Source organism: Kogia breviceps, chromosome 3 (genome assembly GCF_026419965.1).
Source record: "Kogia breviceps isolate mKogBre1 chromosome 3, mKogBre1 haplotype 1, whole genome shotgun sequence".
Taxonomy (NCBI): domain Eukaryota; kingdom Metazoa; phylum Chordata; class Mammalia; order Artiodactyla; family Physeteridae; genus Kogia; species Kogia breviceps.
In genome coordinates, this window is record NC_081312.1 from 156,386,248 (window position 1) to 156,400,359 (window position 14,112).

Here is a 14,112-nt window from a genome sequence, read left to right on the forward strand (position 1 = left end):
ATCTGTGCTTCTGACCACACCTGGCTATAAATTGGAGGTTCCCAAGACCCACTCTTCAGGTTCAATTAATGTGCTAGAGCAGCTCACAGAACTCAGAGGGACCATTTACCTACAAGCACCAGTTTAATATAACTGATGTATAAAGGATACAGAGGAAGAGGTACATCGGGCAAGGGTCTAAGTGCAGAAGCTTCTGTCCCCATGGAACCGGGGTGCATCACAACCTGGTATGTGGACATGCTCACCAACCCCTAAGCTCATCCCATCTGCTCGTTCATGAGTTTTTATGGAACTTAATCTGCAGCCCCAGCTCCCTTCTGGGGGGTCAGCGGATGGGGCTGAAACTTCCAACCTTCTAATCCTTTGATCTTGCTGGTGACCGGCCCCATCATGAGGGGATCTAGGGCCCCACCCTTAGTTACCTCATTAGCGTAAACTTGGGCTCAGGGGGGGATCCTTAGAAAGAACAGAAGACGCTCTTATCACTTGGGAAATTCCAAGGGTTTAGGAGCTCTGCTCTAGGAATTAGAGACAAGACCAGATACATCACTTCTTATCCCACAGGGCCCGTCCCCCTCGGCCCTCCTCCCACCCACACGCCAGGCTCCTCCACCTCCTGAGCTGGCCTTTGCCCTTCTCTGCCTGGAAACTCTTTGCCCGGATATCTGCCAGGCTCCCTAGCTCACCTTGTTCAGGTCCATGTTTAAAGGTCACCTGTTGAAGGAGGCCTTCCTGATCAGCCCTTTGACAGCCGCAGAGCCGCTCCACTCGGGGATCCCTTCCTTCCATCATTGTTTTCTATTCATCCAGGTCACCACCTGACACAAGTGCTTAGGTGTTTACTGCCCCTCCCCCAATTAAAATACCAGCCTGAAAGTGAAGGGGGCCCTCACTCCAGCTATGCCTGGGAGAAAATGAATGTGAGGATGCCCCTTTCCCATGGAGGAACGCCAGGCGGACGGAGGGGAGGGTGAGGATGGCCTGCGAGAGTTCGACCAGCCCTGGCAGCTTACTGCGAACCACTCACTGCGGCCTCTGTGGGTCCAGGCCACACTGATGCAAGCCTGGGGGTCCGGGTAACCCTCCCCAGGGGCAGCAGATTGGAATGAAAGGAGTCACTAAAGCTGCGAAGGTCAGCCAGGAAAGGGGCCTTGGAGAGGACGAGACAGAGGTGTGAGGCCCAGAGCCAGGCTCTCAGCTCCTCCCTGCCTGGCGGGCTGGCCAGGCCAGGCCTGAGGCCTGAAGAGCTCCTGGGCCGCAGGACCCTGCCTCACAGTGGCCGGTGCCTCTCGGCTGTGCGGCAAGCCCACCCCAGCCCTCCGACCCAGGCCAGCCAGCTGTGACTCAGAGCCCACCCGTTGTCAGGCACCCAGTCCACGCTTGGCTGTTAGTGCAGTTTTCAGCACCTTGGACCCGGTCTGGGAATAAAGGGAGTAGGCCTGGGCCTGGAGCCAGAGCAGTGGGTGTCCAGGATCCCCTGGGTCTAGCCCAGCACCTGCGTGGGCCCGATTCTCTGGTGGTTTGGCACAGTGTGGACTCCAGAAAATGCAGGGATGCAGGTACCCCACCAGGTGAGTTTTCCTCCCCAGGCCCAGCTCCTCAGGAGCTGCTGGGCTGAGGGCCCCCTTCCATTTCCAGAGGGAGCCCTGCCCCCGCAGAGGAGCATTGGGTAAGCACAGCGGCCGAAGGGGGCTTGCTGCCACCTCCTCCAAGGCAGCCTGCACACAGGAAGGGACACATAGGATGCTCGGGCCAGGGTGGGGCTGAGCCTCCCCCAGCACTGTCTCTGGAGAAACCTCCCTGAAGGTGCAGCCCTGCCCAGCGAGGTGGATCAAAGAGCCAAGTGAGCAAGCATTTTGTAAGCACTGGGGCTGGCCCAGTGCTTCCCGGGCCTGGCTTCAGGGCCCATCCTCCCACGGCGAACCTGTTGCTGCCCTGGGCAGGAGGGGACATGGGTGCCGTGGCGAGGTCCCCTCCTCCTGCTTCGCAGCTTCCTAAGCCTTGGCTTCCTGCCTGGTCTCTCCAGGACCTGGGGACCTCGGGCTACTGAACTGGCACTGCGGCCCCTGGGCAAAGAGGGGCTCAGAGGGGCTTGGGCTGGGCCCAGGGGATGTGGAGCAGGTATGACCTTGCTCCAGAGGTATTCCTGGCACCTTTGTGGGAACGGGGGAAGCAGCACCCAGCATGTCCCCAGAACAGGCGCTGGATGGGAAGCCAGGGTGCGGGCTGGCCCTGCAGCCGGGCAGCTCCCTGCTGTCTATGCCACCTCCCGACCTGCACACACGAATGGCAGCAGCTAGCTGGCTTTGTGTTGGGTGTTTCTCCCCCTCCCCGTGTCACATGTCCACGAGCCCATGTTTGGTCATTCTTGCCCATGCAGCCCCACGCCCCGAGGCTTGTTCCCTCGGGGAGATGGCCGTGCCTCTCGGATTGGGCTCCCACACGTAGGGGCGGGAGGCATGGAAAACTACATTGTTACCACCCCGCTGGAGCACAGTGTGCTTCGTGGTGGGACCTGTCCGGGCAAAGGCCTTATTTTGGCAAACTACCGGGTAGCCATCGGAGCGGAGCCCAAGCACTGACGTGTGTGCGGCAGGCTCCTTATTAGGTTAATTAGGACTCCGCGGCCCGAAACTGCACAAAACTAAGATAATCTCGATGCTAGCCGAGAAGGCAGATTCAAGGTGGTGTTTTCCTTGGGAGGCGTCTTGCCAAAAGCGGGAGACAGACGGAAGAGGGGGTGGGGAGTCTGCAGACCCCACACTGGCCCCCAAACTCTGCCCCCCCTTCCTCATCTGTAAAGTTCATCCCTCTACATGTATGATGTGCCAGGAACTGCTGGCCACTGGGTTTGGTTCATAATAAAGCTGCTAATCAAATTGGCTTCAAGCTGTACATAGATTAGCTCATTTAATCCTGGCAACAAACCCATCCTTTTTTCACAGATGGAGAAACCGAGGCCCCAGGATGTCAAGTGACTGCCGTCAGAGCCAGGAACCCAGAAGTAGCCCCTGCCCTAAAGGGGAACCAGGCCCAGGAATATCCCAAAACAGACAAGCGTGTGGGATGTGGGATGTGGCCCTCTGGGCGGCCCCAGCGCCCCTCCCTGAAGGGCGGGGCTCTCAGCCGGCAGCCACAGAGGCGACCCCAAGGGAGGGGAGGTGCCACGCCGGGGCCCCTGCTCATTAAGCCAGGCAGGCCCATGGGCGTGGTCGCGGCTCAGCTTGGCTCCTGTCTGGTAACTATACTGGGCGTGGCCTGGGCCCAGTGCCGGGTGGCCTACCTGCCCGCCAAGCACACCCCTGCCCCACCTGACCTCATGGCCCTGGCTTCCCTCAACACCCTAAGGGACCCTGGGCAATTTGTCAATTTCAATCCCCGTGGGAAATGAACCCAGGGCTGTCCCTGCAGCAGTGTCAAAGGAAAAACATGGACTGGAGGAAGGAGGAGGCCCAGTGGGTGCCCCCCCACCAAACCTGGTGGTGCTGGGGGGTGGGGGAAGGGTGACACTGGCCAAGTGAGCCCAGAAACCTGTTTTCTCATCCGTCAAGTGATGCTTCCAACACGTTCCTTATTCACATGTGCACTCAGTGAATATGTATTCTGCACTTACTCTTGTATCAGACACTGTCCCAGGCACCAAGGAGGCATCTCTTGGACACTCAACAGTCTGATGGAGGAGACAAGGAACATCAAACAAAAAAAGAGAAAAGAAATGGCAGTGAGGAGAGGAGGAAAAGAGGATGCAGGGTCCTTCAGACTTGGGGGTCAGGAGGCTCTGCGGAGGACAGGAAAGATGAGAAGGAGCTGGTGGGCCCAAGGTTGGCGAGACCTCCAGCGGCATAGACTCTGGGCGGGAGCCCTCCGTGGCTTGAGGAACAGACCGGAGGCCAGAGAGGCTGGATGGCCATGGTGGCAGGGGCAGGGGGCAAGCAGGAAGAGCAGACAGCCAGAGAGGCCGGCAGGGCCAGAGTGCAGAGCTGGGGTTTATCCTGAGTGTGATGGAAAAGCATTGGTGGGATTAAGCAGGAGTGACATTTTTTTTTTTTTTTTTTTTTTTGGTACACGGGCCTCTCACTGTTGTGGCCTCTCCCGTTGCGGAGCACAGGCTCCGGACGCGCAGGCTCAGCGGCCATGGCTCACGGGCCCAGCCGCTCCGCAGCATGTGGGATCTTCCCGGACCGGGGCACGAACCCGCGTCCCCCTCATCGGCAGGCGGATTCTCAACCACTGCGCCACCAGGGAAGCCCAGGAGTGACATTTTTGAATAGCGCCTCTGGCTGCAGTGGGGATAGACTTGGGACAAAGCCACAGTGGACAGATGGTGGGTCGTGGGGCAGCCCAGATCAGGCTGGGCCCGATGCTGAAAACTCAGCCTCTGTGCACCGGTGTCGAATTGAATCTCAAAGACAGAGTTTAGGGTGAAGTAGAAAAGAATAGCTTTATTGTTTGGCTAGGCAAAGGGGGACAGAGTGGGCTGGTGCCTCAAAAACTGTGTGTCCCCACCCAGAGGGATTTGGTGAGGAGTTTTACAGCAGTGGTTCAAGGGTGGGGGTGCTGATAAGGAGCAGGGTGTGTGCAGGGCCTACACTCCTTTAATCTGGCCTCAGGTGGTCTCCTCCCTTGTCTCTGTATCCCCTCTCTTCCCTGATTAGCAACTGTTCGAATCTGTCCTTTGGAACTCAGGAAGGTCATGGAGGCTGGAGTCTATTCTCTACAAACAAGAAGCAGGGAACACAGAAAGGTTTCTGTGCCCAGGAGCCCCACAGGGTCCTGCTCAGTTTCAGGACCCTCCTCAGCCCCCATGTGCCAGAGCAGTGAGTGGAATTCTCTTCACTCCATTCCAATTCTATGGGAGATTTTTTTTCTATCCTCAAAGGGAACATGTTATGAACAAAATGGAGAGTTTATTTAAAAATTTTTAAATATTCGGTTGAACAGAGTCACAAGTATAAAGGCCTAGTTCTTCCTTGAGCTTTTAAATTCAATTTATGTTCTTATTTTACACATAAGCTTGGCAAATTTGAACCATCACTTTGTGGGGGAGGGGCTTTGATTTGTGTTTGCCCATCCACATATTTTGTTAATTAAACCCCTTTAAACACATTGCATTACGTCTGTACATTTAATTTTTAATTTGATTTTTTAGTATTTCAATAGCCTCAATAACAAAAACCCCTCTCAACTGCTCAAGTACTATTTTTTTTTTTTTTGCGGTACACGGGCCTCTCACTGTTGTGGCCTCTCCCGTTGCGGAGCACAGGCTCCGGACGTGTAGGCTCAGCGGCCATGGCTCACGGGCCTAGCTGCTCCGTGGCATGTGGGATCTTCCCGGACCGGGGCACGAACCCGTGTCCCCTGCATCAGCAGGCGGACTCTCAGCCACTGCGCCACCAGGGAAGCCCTCAAGTACTATTTTATAAATCTAATACGTTAAGTGCAGTGACTCACATTTTCTGAGTGTTTCAATATTGCATAAGAACTTAGATTTCAAGTTAAAAATGTCAAGACTAAATTACTCAATTATGTCCTTAAATTCTAATTCCAAGCCTGGCCAGACCAGATCATCTTAAATATGAAAGCTGCAAAAAGACCAAATGCATCTGCTTAACAATGTTAAAACTGTGGGTTAGCTTCTTGTAGACATTTGGATGGACAATTCTACAGTTTTGTCATCCAAAACAATATCAGAGTTACCTTTGCAAGGAATGTTGGGTTGCGTTCTTGGCTGCCAGAAAGTTTAATGTCTGGAGAGGCCCTGCCCGGTGCCCATCTGCCCGCAGGCTGTGTCCACTGTGAGTTTGCTCTGCCATTCTCTTTTCCCATCCTGGAGAGTGTGAGTCCTCCCAGTTAAGTCCCTAGACACGGGTGACCCATCACCTAATTCTTGCCTCTATTCACAGAAGTTTGCAGTCTCCACCTTGGGGGCTCCACCCTTAACTGGTCCGGGTACCCCTTCACTCAGTTCTGGATTCCCTTTCAGGTCTTCCTCTCTGTCAGCAGAGCCAGCAGGTGTCGAAAATGCATCTGGCTCACTCTCTCCCAACCCAGTGACACAGGACTGTGGCTGCTTGGTCACGTGGGGCACTGTGCCGCAGCCATCTTCCCCTAACCAGAGTGTACGGGCCTCAAGCAGGCTGTGCTGCCCACTAGCCTCAGCCCACCCCAGCCAGATGCCCAGTAGCATGGACAGGACGACAGTCATGCCCCAGCACCCCCAGGTGTCCCGAGTACCCAGGTATGTGGGAAGCAAGTCCCACCCACCAGCCATGGACACCCGCCCAGAGCCAGCCTCCAGGCAACAACCTCACCCACCGGCCCAGTGCATTCAAAGACAAACAATAACAAGTGTTGGCAAGGATGTGGCATAATTGGAATTCTCATACACTGCTGGTGGAAGTGGAAAATGGTGCAGATGGCAACAGTATGGCAGTTCCTCAAATGGCTAAACATGGATTTAGCTATGACCCAGCAATTCCACTCCTAGGTATAGTCCCAAAAGAAATGGACACGTGTCCACACAAAAACTTGTACACAGATGCTCATAGAAGCATCATTCACCATAGCCCATAGGTAGAAACAACCCAAATGTCTGTCAATTGATAAATGGATTTTTTAAAAGTGGTATATACATACAATAATTATTGTTCAGCCATAAAAAGGAATGAAGAACTGATACATGTTAGAACATGGATGAACCTTGAATACATTTTGTTAAGTGAAAGAAGCTAAACACAGAAGGCCATATATATATATATTTTTAAATTAATTAATTAATTAATTTTTGGCTGCATTGGGTCTTCGTTGCTGTGCACGGGCTTTCTCTAGTTGCGGCGAGCAGGGGCTACTCTTCATTGTGGTGTGCGGGCTTCTCATTGCGGTGGCTTCTCTTGTTGCAGAGCACAGGCTTTAGGTGCGCGGCCTTCAGTAGTTGAGGCATGTGGGCTTCAGTAGTTGTGCCTCGTGGGCTCTAGAGGGGGGGCTCAGTAGTTGTGGTGCATGGGCTTATTTGCTCCACGACATGTGGGATTTTCCTGGACCAGGGCTCGAACCTGTGTCCTCTGCATTGGCAGGCAGATTCTTAACCACTGTGCTATCAGGGAAGCCCCACAAAGGGCCATGTATTGTAAGGTTCCATTTAGATGAAATATTCAGAACAGGCAAATCTACAGACACAGAAAGTAGATTAGTGGTTGCTTAGGGTGGGGGACCTTGGGGGAACAGCAAGGTGAGAGCTAAAGGGTGTGTTTTTGAGGTGATGAAAATGTTCTAACCTTGGAGTGATGGTTGCACATGTCTGGGAATATACTAAAATCCAGTGAATTGTGTACATCAAATGGGTGAATTGTATGGTATATGGATTATATCTCAATAAAGTTGTTATAGGAAAAAAGTACACCCAGAGAAATCTTGCTTCCACTCCTGTCCCCTCTGCCAATATCCCAAAGCCTTCTTTTTGCAAAAATAATGATATATATAATTTTTTTAATGTCTTCTGCTTTACACAAGTGGTAGTTTCTTATAGGTACTATTTGGCACTTTACCTTTTTTTTTTTTTTAACTTAGTGCCCCCTAATGCTGGCTGTTTCCATCTCTGTCCTGCTTTTTATTTTATTTTTTATTTTTTTTTAATTTTTTTGCGGTACGCGAGCTTTTCACCGTCGTGGCCTCTCCCGTTGCAGAGCACAGGCTCCGGACGCGCAGGCCCAGCGGCCATGGCTCACGGGCCCAGCCGCTCCGCGTCACGCGGGATCCCCCCAGACCGGGGCACGAACCCGCGTCCCCTGCATCAGCAGGCGGACTCTCAACCACCGCGCCACCAGGGAAGCCCTGTCCTGCTTTTTAATGGGTGCACAATACTCCCTGGTGGGGGTGAACACCCGTGACTGCCTGCTGCTTGATTCCCTGGGGGAGGTTCTGGGATCTGAGGGTGCTCTCTCCCCAGCGGCAGCTGGTGACTGACTGTCCACAGACACCTCCATCTTCTCATCTGTAAACTGGTTGTTGTGGGAATCAAGCTCATCAGCACAGGTCAGGGATGTTGAACAGTGTCTGGGACATAATGAACATGATTTAAGCAGGAACACTCATTAGCGTGACCCTCGCCTTCAAGGCCAAACCAGCCGGCTGGAAGGCTCTGCCTGCCGCTGGGCACACGGCCTTCTCTTTGCTCTTTGAGGGCAGAGGCAGCTGCAGCTTCACCCCAGAGCACAGTGGGTGGAGCCCAGTAAAGGGGGGGAGGCTGGTGAGGGGAGGGGCAGGTGGGGCCCTCAGAGGGAGGAGCTGAGAGTGCTGGGAAGGAGAGTTGCCCCAACGGCCTAGGGCCTAGGAGGTCAGTGCATCCTATACCAGGGGGGATGCGGGGAGGGGCCGAGAGTGAAGGGGTGGGCGCTCTCTCTTTAAAAAAAAAATAAATTTATTTATTTATTTTTGGCTGCGTTGAGTCTTCGTTGCTGCATATGGGCTTTCTCTAGTTGCAGAGAGCCGGGGCTACTCTTTGTTGCGGTGTGCAGGTTTCTTATTGCGGTGGCTTCTCTTGTTGCAGGGCACGGGCTCTAGGTGCGCAGGCTTCAGTAGTTGTGGCCCGCGGGCTCTAGAGCATAGGCTCAGTAGTTGTGCCGCACGGGCTTTGTTTCTCCACGGCATATGGGATCTTCCCGGGCCAGGGCTCGAACCCGTGTCCCCTGCGTTGGCAGGCGGATTCTTAACCCCTGTGCCACCAGGGAAGTCCCCTGGGCCTTCTCTTTAGACAGGTTCAGGGAAGGCCCGTCTCTTGAGCATTGAGTGGAGGCGTGAGGTCAGAAGGTGTGAAGGCCCAGGTAGGCCCACTTGCTGTGTCGCCAGAATCTGCAGGGGGTACCCAAGCAGAGCCCTGGGAGTGAGGCAGGTGCCAGGTCAGGTGGGGTCCAGAGCCACTCAGTGGGAAGGGGGCCACCTGCGGGTTCTCATTGGAAAAGGACCTGTCCCTCTGTCTCTGGATGTGCGAGACCCCCCGGTCTGTATGTGGCCTGTCAGTGACTCTTGGCCCAGGCCCCACCTGACCCATGTCTGGGGCCTGTGCAGAGCCCATACTGTTGAAATGATCAGACTCTTCTTTGAATTTCCAAAACATCACCTGCCCAAGCCACTCTGCTTTGTGGCCCATGTATGGGTCCTCCCCAAGATATCCCTGGGGGTCCTCTGGACACTATGGCCCCAGGGGGCTCCAGAATGGAGAAAAGCCCCTCACGGGATGAAGCAGAGCGTCAAGGGCCCCAAAGGACAGGCATGAGGGGGTGGAAGAGATAGTGCGTCTGGAACACCCTGCAGGCCTCCATGGGGAGCTGGGAACCACTTGAGCAGGTGGAGCCCAGGGGACTGTGGTCCAGGGAAGCCAGGACCAGGGAAGCCTGGGCGATTCTGGTTACAAAGAGCTGGTGGGGTCGGGGGAGAGGGCTGGGGCCTCGGTCAGGATGGACGGACAGCCAGTCACGTGGCCTGCTGAGCCTCAGAACCACCCCCGAAAGCGAGGATGGGGTCTCCTTCCCTCTCTCGGGGATCCTCGTCAGCATTAGATGAGCTCCTGTGAGTAAAAGCACCTTGAAATTACAAAGTGCAAAGAACAATGCAAGAGAGGGTTACCGTCATTACTACCCAAGACTATGGCATCGTTTTTCTATCATATAATTAGTGTGTGTGCTAGAGTGGTTTCAACCTATCCTCAGAGCCAGAAGGCTGAGAGACATTTGGGGGGGTTAGAAATACAAGCTTCAAGAGCAGCCGCGGGTAGTCCGGAGGGGTTGGGGGCGGGGGGCCAGGCCGCCTGCCCGGTCCAGGAAGTGGGCGGGGCGCGGGAGGCCGGGGGCGGGGCGCTCCGGGTGGGAGGGGACACCAGGCGCGGGCGGGGATGTGGTGGGCGGTGGAGACGCAGCGCGGTGAGTGTCTCCCCGGGAGCCCCGCGGAGATGCGAGGGCAGAGTCTCCGGAGCTTGGCGGGGAGACTGGCGGTCCGGCTCGCAGGGAGCGCCCAGCTGTCACCGGTGCCGACTGTTCCACACCCGCCCGCCCACGCGGGAATCCCGAGCCTTCCTGGTTTCTCCAGAAACCCTTCTGGGAGCAGATCGTGAATTCCAGGAACTTCCTGAAGCCTTGGGAAGCGAGAGAGGCCCCCGCCCCTCCCTCCCAGCCCTTTTCTCACTCCGTCCCTGCCTCTAAGAGCCCCTGCCTGCCTGGACAGGGCAGTGACCCACGGCCCCACTCCGCACAGCCCCCCATAGAGTTCCTCCAGAGCCCCACCCCATAGTCCCATCTCCCAGCCCCAGAGCCCCTCCGCCCCCTTCACAGCCGCCGCAACCCCCAAAGCCCCCACCTGGTAGAGAAGGCTCATCGTGCCTGTTTCAGCAGCCCGGTAAGGGTCAGGGCAGGTGCTTCTGGCTGCGGGGCCGTGTGCATTGCCTGGGGACAGGGATGTCAGGAGAGGCTGGAAGACCACCCAGTGTGGCCGGGGTCTCAGAGGAGGCATGAGATTTGAGTAAAGAAGGCTGTTCCAGCTCAGGGAGCAGATCAGGAGGAAAGGGAAGATAAATCCAAGGACAATGCAGAAGGACAGAAAAAGTGTAAGACGTCAGGGGTACAGAAGGTTGCTTCAGTAAGTCTACCTTCAACTAGTATGAAACAAAAAAGGAGAGAACATGGAGGGAGAAAAATTAGCAATAAAATTAAAGAAGAAAACATTTCCAGTCCTAAAGAGACACAGAGTCTTCAGACGGAATGGTCTACGGAATGCAGGATGAAGGAAAAATGACCTGCCCTTAGAAATATCTGCATGAAAGTCCGGAACAACAGTGTAAGAAAAGGTTGAAAGATTCCAAAGAGGGTAAAAGTAAAATGTTCGCTGCAAAGGAGGGAGAATCACACTGGCACCAGACTTCCTGTGGGTAGCAATGGGTGTTATGAAGACAGTAATTTTGAACGTAGTGTTCCATACAGGCAGACCTCTGAGAGACTGAGGGTTCAGACTAGACCACCGCAGTAAAGCAAATACTGCAATAAAGCAAGTCACACAAATTTTGGGGCTTCCCAATGTATATAAAACTTAGTTTATACTGTAGTCTATTAAGTGTGCGATAGCATTGTCTTAGTTAAAAATACTTTATTGCTAAAAAATGCTGTCTTCTGGCAACACAGTGTTGACACAGACCTTCAACTTGTAAAAGACAAAATATCTTCGAGGTGCAATAAAGCGAGGTCTGCCTGTACTTGGCCAAATTATCAGTCACGTACGGGACAGAATGAAGATATTTTCACACCTTCAAGGATTCAAGAAAACACACACCTCCCATGCATCCTTTCTTGGACAGTTACTTGAAGATGTTTTTCAGCAAAATGAGAAAGAAAACTAAGAGAAAAACATGTTATTTGGACTCCAGAATGACCCTCCTGGGGGCGGTAAAGGGACTCCCAGGGTTGACAGCTCTGCAGGCAGGAGCAGGGAGAGGGCTGGGGAGAAGCTTTGGGAACAAAGAAATTGAGGCTCTGGGAGAGGCATCTGATTAGTTTACTAACAAAAAGGAAGAAAGGTATTTAAAAGCTACAGGGGAAAACATGTATACTACAAATGAAGTTTCAAATATAAGGCAAACTAAAATGAGATAGGATTTTAAGCTACTGAGGGAGTGTATTCACCCAGTCAGCCCTGGATGCTAAAAATATCTTCCTGGAGTGGTCCGAAGTGAGGGTGACTGTAGGTTCACAGAGAAGACTTAGCCTTCATATCAGGAAGCCCATTAATCACAAAACCCAAGGACGGATAAGCATTCCACTGAGGCTTTGGGGAATAACCAAGATATTTAAAAACAGAAATGATAAAAAAAAAAAAAGGACTAGCCCTGGAGTGGTGGAACTTTGTGGGGGGAAGGTCAGGGGTGGGAGGGGGAGGAAAGAGACAATTTATCACTGCGTTTTGGGGGGAATTATTTGGTTGTTTAACCTTGTTCATACGTATTACTTCGATTAAAATTCGTAAATGTTAAACATGAAACCAGTGATCATATTACTTCCAAAGTCCACAAAGTTCATGACTGGACAATCCATATAGTAAACACAGTTTGCTGTTTTACTTTGTATTTTCATTGGCACTTTCTCAATTAGTTTTACAACCCATGTATACAGAGCATGCATCCTTTACCCTATTGTATACAAGAAGGCGGAAAAAAAACCAGTTTCAAATATTTACCTAAGGGCACAGTGCCAGCGGGGGCAGGGTGGGTTGGTGGCTGAAGAATAACAATAACTATAGCAGTTCCCCACCCCTACCCCCCAAGTGGATACTTCCAGGTACCAGAGCAGGTAACTGGGACCCCTCCCTGCACTCAGGGCCGCATCCCTCTCTAGTCTCAGATCAAGGAATCTTTCTCTTGTTTCAGAGGCTTCCCAGCAAAGAGCTCGGCCCCCTCCTCCCCTCTGGCCAGAGCAGTTCTATTTTTATTTCTGGCCATTGCATATGGCTTATGTCCCAGCCGGTGACTGTGCTCTGGGTGTCAGGCTTCTTGGCAGCGGCCCTAATTCGGGAGCAGAGATCTGCCCAGTGCAGGGACAGCCTGTGGAGGAGCCCAGATGATTCACGCCGGCCCCATCCTTGGACGATGTAAAATTGTCCAACGTTTCACACCTGAAGCAAATATGGAGAAAGAGACAACCCCAGAGGTCCCACTACCTAGTTCTAATCCTAAGTAAATGCTATGTTGAAGGTACTGGTGAAAGCCTCTTGGGCCTTTCTGAGCCACCCCACCCTGTCCTCCCTGCATCTTCTGTACTCCTGGCCAGTGGGTACCGATGCTCGAGGAACAGGGTCATTGCTCCACGTGTCTCCCAGCTCTCACAAGCATGATGCTATGGAAGCCTTCCTGCTTGCAGCTTGCTTTCTTTGTGCAGCACTGTTTTTGGATATCGTAAGGTTAATGCCCTCAGTTCTTCATGGCACCATTGCACGGATGTGCAGGCAGCCACTGGGCATGTCCCTTCTCACGTGGGCGCACGTGGGGGCCTTTGGGTGTGTCCGGGTTTTGCTCTCCCCGAAGGCACTGCCATGAATGCTGGTGGACGTCTCCTGGGCGTGGGGATGGGTTGCTCCCCAGCTTAGCTTGGGCAAGCTTTTAGCCTCACACAAGTGCTATTGTGACTTTAATTCCAAACATTATACCTGAGTTTTGAAAATTCAGAGAATTAACCAAAATAAGTAAGCAAAAATAAGCTATTTTTCACTACTTAAAGATAACAACTGCTTGACTTTTATGTCTTTTACCAGTATTTTTTCTGTGCATATAAATATGTAATCACAATTATATAGTTGTTTTTTTTGTTTTTTTTTTTTGCGGTACGCGGGCCTCTCACTGCTGTGGCCCCTCCTGTTGCGGAGCACAGGCTCCGGACGCGCAGGCTCAGCGGCCATGGCTCACGGGCCCAGCCGCTCCGCAGCATGTGGGATCTTCCCGGACTGGGGCATGAACCCGTGTCCCCTGCATCGGCAGGCGGACTCTCAACCACTGCGCCACCAGGGAAGCCCGAGAACACTTTTTTTAAAGGTTGTTTTTAAAAAAAATTTATTTATTTACTTATTTTTGGCTGCATTGGGTCTTTGTTGCTGTACGTGGGCTTTCTCTAGTTGTGGCAAGCGGGGGCTCGTTGCGGTGCGTGGGCTTCTTATTGTGGTGGCTTCTCTTGTTGCAAAGCGCGGGCTCTAGGCGCCTGGGCTTCAGGAGTTGTGGCTCCTGGGCTCTAGAGCGCAGGCTCAGTAGTTGTGGCGCACGGGCTTAGTTGCTCCACAGCATGTGGGATTTTACTGGACCAGGGCTCGAACCCATGTCCCCTGCATAGGCAGGTGGATTCTTAACCACTGCGCCACAGGGAAGCCTTAGAGAACATTAAAAAAAAATAAAATGTGTGGAATTTCCTGGCAGTCCAGTGGTTAGGACTCTGCGCTTTCACTGCCGAGGACCCCGGTTCAATCCATGGTCGGGGAACTAAGATTCCACAAGCCGAATGATGCAGCCAAAAAAAAAAAAGTCATTATATTTTGCATGTTGTTATATAACCTGCCTTTTCACTTAATAATATAGTGAATATTGGACATCAC